Source organism: Cicer arietinum, unplaced genomic scaffold (genome assembly GCF_000331145.2).
Source record: "Cicer arietinum cultivar CDC Frontier isolate Library 1 unplaced genomic scaffold, Cicar.CDCFrontier_v2.0 Ca_scaffold_5980_v2.0, whole genome shotgun sequence".
Taxonomy (NCBI): Eukaryota; Viridiplantae; Streptophyta; class Magnoliopsida; order Fabales; family Fabaceae; genus Cicer; species Cicer arietinum.
This window is the reverse complement of record NW_027339627.1, coordinates 1,862-9,570: the sequence shown is the minus strand read 5'-3', so window position 1 is coordinate 9,570 and position 7,709 is coordinate 1,862. Positions and strand designations below refer to the sequence as shown.

Below are 7,709 nucleotides of genomic sequence, written 5' to 3'. Positions count from 1 at the left end.
GGTGGGGGGGGGGTACCTACTCGCACTCTAACGATCAAGTAAGCATTTTTCAGAGAATCAAAGGTATTTTGAGTTAGAATTTATGTATACCTTTATGGCCTATTAGGTCATCCTTATATAGTGATTAATTCCTTCTAGAGTTTTTAGAAGATTCTTATTGTTATAATCAGATAGGGAATCCGTGATCTTTGGACCTCCCCCTGATGTTGGACGTGTGTCCCTATATATATATATATATATATAGGTTTAAAATTGAAATTATTAATAAATTTAAAAAAACTATTATTACTTTAAAAATTGAAATAAGCAAAACAATTTTTCAAGTTAAAAAAAATTATCAAAACATTTTTTATATTTTAAAAATTAATACACTATAATAGTTCATCTTATTCTTATTCATCTAGATACACAATATAATAACACTTCATTCTTTTAGAGTTTTATTTTAATTTCTTATTGTGATTTTTTTTGTTTCTCATATAACTATTCAATTTATTACTTAATATATATGATTATAAAAAATGGTAATATAAAGTAAGAAGAATTCATTAGTAAGATATTAATAGATCTATTTTTTTAATAGGAAATTGTATAAGAATTCAGAGTAGGAGAATTAGCTCCTTCAATATTAACACAAGTAATATTATCTGAATGAGGAAAGATGAATTCAACAAAACTATATCAAAAACTGCATAATGAGCTCAATGTGCTAGGAGGGCTACACATTTATTAGTTTCACGATTAATGAATACTACAAGTTGCCAACCATGAGAGTGGGTAAAAGTAGTTTTTTCTGCAAGAATCAATAACAGATGCTGAATAAGGCAATAACCACGATGAATAATGTTGACAACCACTTTAGAGTCTGATTCAATAATGATCTAGTGCAAGTTCAGAAGAAGAGCTACTATTAAACCAATAAGAATTGTCTCAACTTTAGCCATTAAAACATTCGATGACACAAGCTTTTTTAAGAAGGCATGTAGAGACTTTACTGTGTCATAACGTAATATACTAAGTTAATGAGATCCATTAGTGTTAATCTTGATATGCCTCGAAGGAGGCTTAGTACAAGTTACATGACATCTTGAGTTGGTTATACCTATTGAAACCAAACATTAATTTAACTCTGAAATTATAGTGTAAACTTGGTTGTGAATCAAAATTCCACAGTTTGTCCCCTATCTCAGAGGTTTGAGAAAATAATAACTTATTATAGTCTTTCCACAATGCAACCACAACAACACCAAAGAAGGTCTTCCAATTCCAAGGAGTAATACCCACATCATTACATGTTAAGTTCCAATCCAACAAAACTAAAAGCATTGACTAAAGAATTTACTCTAGTGTTCTTCTTTAATCATTCTATCCAAAGTTCCTTAATATCTTCACGATCTCTAAGGATATGCATAATTGTTTGTAGGGCATCATTGCTCCCACAACAAAAGAGTATCAGAGGTCATGCATTGACAACCTCGTTCTTCATTCATGAGTAATTTTCCATGAGCTATCATGCAAAGACTGGCCTTAATTCTAGCTAGCCCCTTCCAATTCCAGACTTCGGTAAAGAAAAAGATCATTCATATCTTCATTTTGGGAATTAGACATTATAATTTCATATGTTGATTTGATGGAGAATTGACCATTAGTATTAGGCATCCATAAGGCCACATCGTTCATGCCTAGAATTGGAGGTTGAACCAGCTTAATCGCTTTCCTCGTTGAAGCAGGAATATGCAGAATAATTTTATCCCAATTCCAACCCGATTGAGAACAATAGCTCGCCTGAGTATATTCAATTATGATCAAGAAATAATAAGACCAAATCGTTCCACTAGGTTGTCATAACTAGAGATCCACCTATCTTTCCAAAACGTAGTCTTGTTTCCTTCTTTAATAATCCAAGAAACATTATTACAAACATTCGACCACACTTTTGCAGTTGCTCTCCAAGTAGCAGAAGAGTTTGGTTTAATTGAAATATTTGGCATAATTTCTTCCACCACATTTATATTTAGCCTTCATAACTTGAAACAAAAGTTTCTTTAGATTAGCCACAAGTTGCCAATCAAGCTTACACATATATGTTTCATTTAAAGTTTTCATATTCCTAAAACCCAACTTTCCTCCAGCCTTTAGTTTGCAAACTTGTCGTGTACTCAATGAAATACAGGCACAAACACAGATCAAAGACATGCCCGCTGCGTAGAAGCAGAGACGAAGAATCAACCACCAGAATCGCAAAAATCAGAGGCGAAGCATCAATCATCATAATTGTTAGTAATTGTAAGAGTAGAGTTTAAGAGACAACCACTAGCATCACAATTTTCAATTTCTCGTGGGCATCTTAATCGACGGCCAGCGGCAGCGAATAAGGGCAGAACGGCGGCGCGAGAAGGCATGGAAGCTGGCGGCGGTGCTATTAGGGTTCAAAGTGTCCGTGTTATTATCTTGTTATAATGTTGATTTATTACATAATATTAATAGATATTTGTAGGCATAAAAAAATATGAGAAATATTTTTAAACAATTTATGTGATAAAAATTATAAATGACAAAAATAATAAATTATTAATTATTATGATATTAATGAATATTATATTTTTCATGATTCTCTTGCATGGTACAACTATTATTAATTAAGAATTCTCAAGGAAATTTGAACTCCGTGCTTTTAGACTATAATGCAAAACTCTAACCAATGAATGAACATTTTATGGAAAATAATGAATCAATAAACTACTCCAATCAAAAGATGTCAAAAATATATATTATAGAAATAATTCATGTTCATCTTTGTAATTCTAAATTCATATTATTCTTTTCGTTAGGGACATTTGGCATTCGTGCCAGGTCCACCGTAGTAAAAATAATTCCCCCACTCTTCACTAATCCCGGCTTTTATGTCATAACAATTTGGAGACTCTGCCATAAACTCGGGATCTGGCAGTGGAATAAAGTTGTTACTAGAATCCGCGACTTGTAGATTTTTCATATGTGCAGCTTTTGCAAAACCCTCCTCAGCAAAATGTCCACTACCCATTTGAGTGGTAGTGTGAGATCCTGTTGACATTGTATTCGCTATTTCTCCACCAAAATGAACTTCATTTGCATAATCCTTTAAGTTTGAGAACAAGGAAGATGGCCAGTACCCAACAATAGTTCCAGGTCCATATTCAAGCCACCAATGCCCATTAATTGGATCCTACAAGAAATAATCAAAGTAAACATTTAAAGAAATCCTATTGTTTTCTGATCAAGTTACTCAAACATGGACATAATTGTTCAGAGCAACATGGTAGCTGTCAACATGAGAAATGAATTAGGTCAAGTGAAGAAAGTAAAAGGGCAAGATAGTGAATAAAATATGCAAAAAGCAAAACATTAGAAATTTGTTAAATAATAAAAAATAAAGAAAAAAAATGCAAATTACTATTAATTAGAATATATTATCTTCAGTTGAAAAAGGAAAGGAAATTGATGTTTTCAAAGTGCTTCGAAAGATGTGAAAGAAACAACAATATTACAAGAGATCAAAAATAAAATATGTAGATAATAAAAAAATATAATAAATGATGTGGTGAGAAAAAAATAAACAAAAAATGGAAAAAGAAAAAATAAAATAAGAAATAATCTACGTAGAGTTAAATCATAAGGGAACTACATCAATTCAAAATTGCACTTGTGTAATGAACCAGAGTTGTATAATGCCACCAAATTCATTAATAAATTTTTTGTCGGAACTATCCGAATAAGCTTTGGTATCAGAAACACAAATTAAAGTTCATTTAATCCTTGTTTTAGTTGAAGTTTGAATTTGAGTATTTAATTAATTCGTCATTTTTATTAATCATTTAAGTTCAATAATTAGTTTCAACTCACTAGAATACAACGGTAGAAAACTTTGTGCACTAATTTTGCTCCCCTTTTATATGTAATTTATTGTGTTTTCAAAATAAATTATTATGTTAATGAAAATGTTTTAATAACTTTGCCATTACAAAATAACAGAATAAATTATGTTAACATCACATTTTTTGACAAATAAGTTATCAACACAATTTCTGTATTAAATAAAATTAATGAGTTTACTAAATTTATAATGGCTAATATAATTTAATAGAACCAATATAAATTTTATAAAAATAATTTGTTAAAGAGCGTAACATTCTCGGACTCCTAAAAATAAAACACATTCTTTAACCATATTCAAAAACATGTAACAAGATTTCCAAAATATTGGAGTATCCCACGCCCCCAGACATTCTATTAATCAAATCGACTTATTTATACAATTCTGAAGGCAATATTGAAGATTCAAACCTCATTATTGGAAAAAAGTTAGTAAAAAAAAAAAAAAGAGGAGAAAGTGAATTTGGCAATCTGAGAAGAAAATTACCTTCCAGATCGATAAAGTAATAGAAACTTGGTGTCCGTTATATACAGAAGTTGGGGAAAGTGCTGCTCCGAGTACAACGCTGTTGCTAGTTTGAACAAAGCCGGTTTATAATAAATAAAGCATCCAGTTTTTTTTATATGAATCAGCCTGCAATTATTACAATTATCATTTTCTTTATATTTAAATTGAGTGTATATTATGATAATTTTTTTTATATGTATCAGCCCGCATTTATTATAATTTTTAGCAAATATAAATTAATTTTTTTCTAAATGTGCCCTCTAAATAGTAGTAAATGCAGCATTCTCAATTCAATATATTATTCTTTTCATTTGTCATAATGGTAAACGAACTAATAAATAATAAAATTAATTTAATAAATATATAATTTTGTTTCTTTTATTTATATAATTTTCTTAATATGTATGAAATAGTGAAATATATCAATTATTGAGATAAATAAATACTACATAGTACTTTTCATGTCACTATTATTAGCATAAAAATATGTTTTGAGGTAATTAAGAAATTCAATTAAGTGCAATTATGTTTCGGAACATAAGTCAATTTGCTTGAATTTTGGTATATTCCCTTCAAGTTTCATGTGTTTTTTTATATTTGTTTAATGATATCGACGATAGGATGCTGCAAATGGGAGATGGAAGTTTAGGAATGCCAATACATTGAGATATGTAATTTTTTCATGGGATGTTTTTGCATTTTAATTTTTGTTTCAAAAAATATAAAATATCAAAATAATTTACTAAATCTTTTTTTTAATATAAACATTCAACAATTGGTATTTAATACTTTTTAATTAATGAGGTGTATATTAGCAATAATAGCATTAAATAGTTCAAAAATAATTAACGTTTACTTATAATTATATTAAGATAAAAATTTGAGTTATTTTTCCTTATAATAGTAAATAGATCATGTAATGTAGTAAATTATTTGAGGTCCTTTACTTTAATCCATTTACTTATTGTCCAATAAATAAAAAGTCTAGGGCGGTTATCTCCGTAGAGCTCCGAGTAGACCTGCATAAAAATTACTTGAGCATAATTTGAATTGCTAAAAATTAAAATATAAAATTAAATAAAATGATAAAAATGAGAGGTAGGTGGTTGAAACCAAATTAAATGCATTTAAGAACTAGTTTAAAATAAATTAAAAATATTTTATTTGTTACATTATTAATGTAATGTTTTTATGGCCAAAAAACATAATGGAAAAGTTTTATCTCTTCAATAATCATAAAATTATGACACCAATAAAAATAGTGACATTATTTTATTTTTTTGTTGATACAAATTTATGATGAGATAATTATGCTCTAATTCAAAGTAGGAAATTTTTTAAAGTTAATTAGACATTTACAAATAAATTAATATTTTTCTTTCTCTAATAAAAATTGTGACTTTAATTTTCACTATTTTAATAGTCTTTGATAAACCCGTATAAAAAATCAGTGTTATATAAAATGGTTTATAATCTTTAATTTGATAATATTGACAAAAAAAAAAAAACTAAATTTGTGCAAAAGGAATTGGGTGAATGAATGAATATTGATTAAGATGAAGTAACTTATGAGAGTAATAACTTGCCTGCCAACCAGCTTCTATAGTGTCGACGTATTTTCGAGGTTCATAAGAAATGATCCACATTTGAGTCAAACTAAATTCATTTTGAGTTTCTACGTGGGGGGCCCACACGTTAAAGGTAGCCTTTCCTCCATAGAACTCACGCCCATCAACAGATCCAACTACATGCTGTGCAATGTAGAGCAATAAATTATAGGTTTTTTAGTGTGTGTTGTTATTTACATAAATATAGGAGATATATATGTCCTATGTGGAGGAACTCTAAAGTATGATCGATATTAAACTCTAAACGACGGCAAATAACATTATTAATAAAAACACGTTGAGTGTACGTTAGCTACTCCCACAAATATTTGATAGAATACATACACTACTCCCATTCCTAACAATTATGGGAGTTACATTAAAAAAATCTATCATACCTGAAAATGAAACAAATAATTTAAACAGAAATCATAAAATTATGTGATATTTTTAAATTGAAATTGGATTTATTTTTATGACAAAATAAAAATCTCAAACTAAATATTTTTCTTTTAGAAAAGCAAAAGATATACATTGTTTATTACGCTTTATTGGGCTTTTTTTTTGGGGGTACATTTGTTGAGTACAAGGAGAATTAGTAATATATAGGTTCAATTTTGAACCTATAAAGAAGACTAATATAAAATACAAAACGAAATAAACATTTGAAATTCTCTAATAAGTCTAAAATTATTTATTTCAAAAGTATATAATGAAAAATTATATACATGATTTGTAAGATTTATGGGTCACATATGTAATTAATTAAAAAGTGTGTTAGGGTCATTATATAATTAGCCAATAAACTAGGGGTCAAATAATATATAATAGTTTATGGCTAAAGAGCATAATAGTTATGAAAATTAATAGTGTAGATACCAGGCAGTTTCTAATTTAATGAGGGGCTGAATTGGAAATACTGCAATTTGGGATATAACTAATAATAGTTATATATAGGGGTAATGGTCCCCAAGGCAAACACAACAAGACTATTCAGTTTCAAAACCCTAAAGGAGAAAACTCTCTGGTTCTCTCTATCCCCATCAAGAGAGCAAGGTCTTCAGGGTGTTTTGCTGAGGAAGATCACCCAACCCATTGGCTCTATCATCATCATCCCAGGATTTCATCAATGGCAATTCCCACGGGTACGCTTCCGCCCTTGGTTATTCATCATGTAATTGGCATGGATAGTTAACAAGTGGTATCAGAGCCTACCATGTTTAATTCATGATGAAATTCAGTTATTATCTTTATTTTAGGATTCAATTTGGGAATTTTGACATGATTGAAATCTTAGGGTTTGAAATTTGAGAATTTGGATTTTCAAATTACAAACTTATTGTCCATGTTTATAATTCTAGATTTTTTGCTTGAATTATTTTAATGAATTATTTTTTTTTAATGAAGCCTAATTATTTAAATAATTTTTAATCAAGCAAAGTATTTATTAAGTCTTTGGACAGTAACACCAACTGCTAGTGGTACTCTTGTTGCAACGATCAAATATTGACAATAAGACATGTCAAACAATAAACCTTCCTTTGGGCCGATTTACTGCTCACATGTATACCAAATAATTGTCACACATTTATCATCGCAGGTGTACCATGTAATTCTGCCAAATATTAACCTTCCTTTGGGCCGGTCAATACCCGCATGAATAAACATATACACAGCCATTT

The 7,709-nt window shown here is 29.1% G+C and overlaps 1 pseudogene; it reads right to left on the bottom strand.

Moving 5' to 3' along the window:
* Window positions 1-2,616: 2,616 nt before the first annotated feature.
* Window positions 2,617-6,383, bottom strand: LOC101490144 (protein neprosin-like; annotated as a pseudogene).
* Between the last annotated feature and the right edge of the window lie 1,326 nt (window positions 6,384-7,709).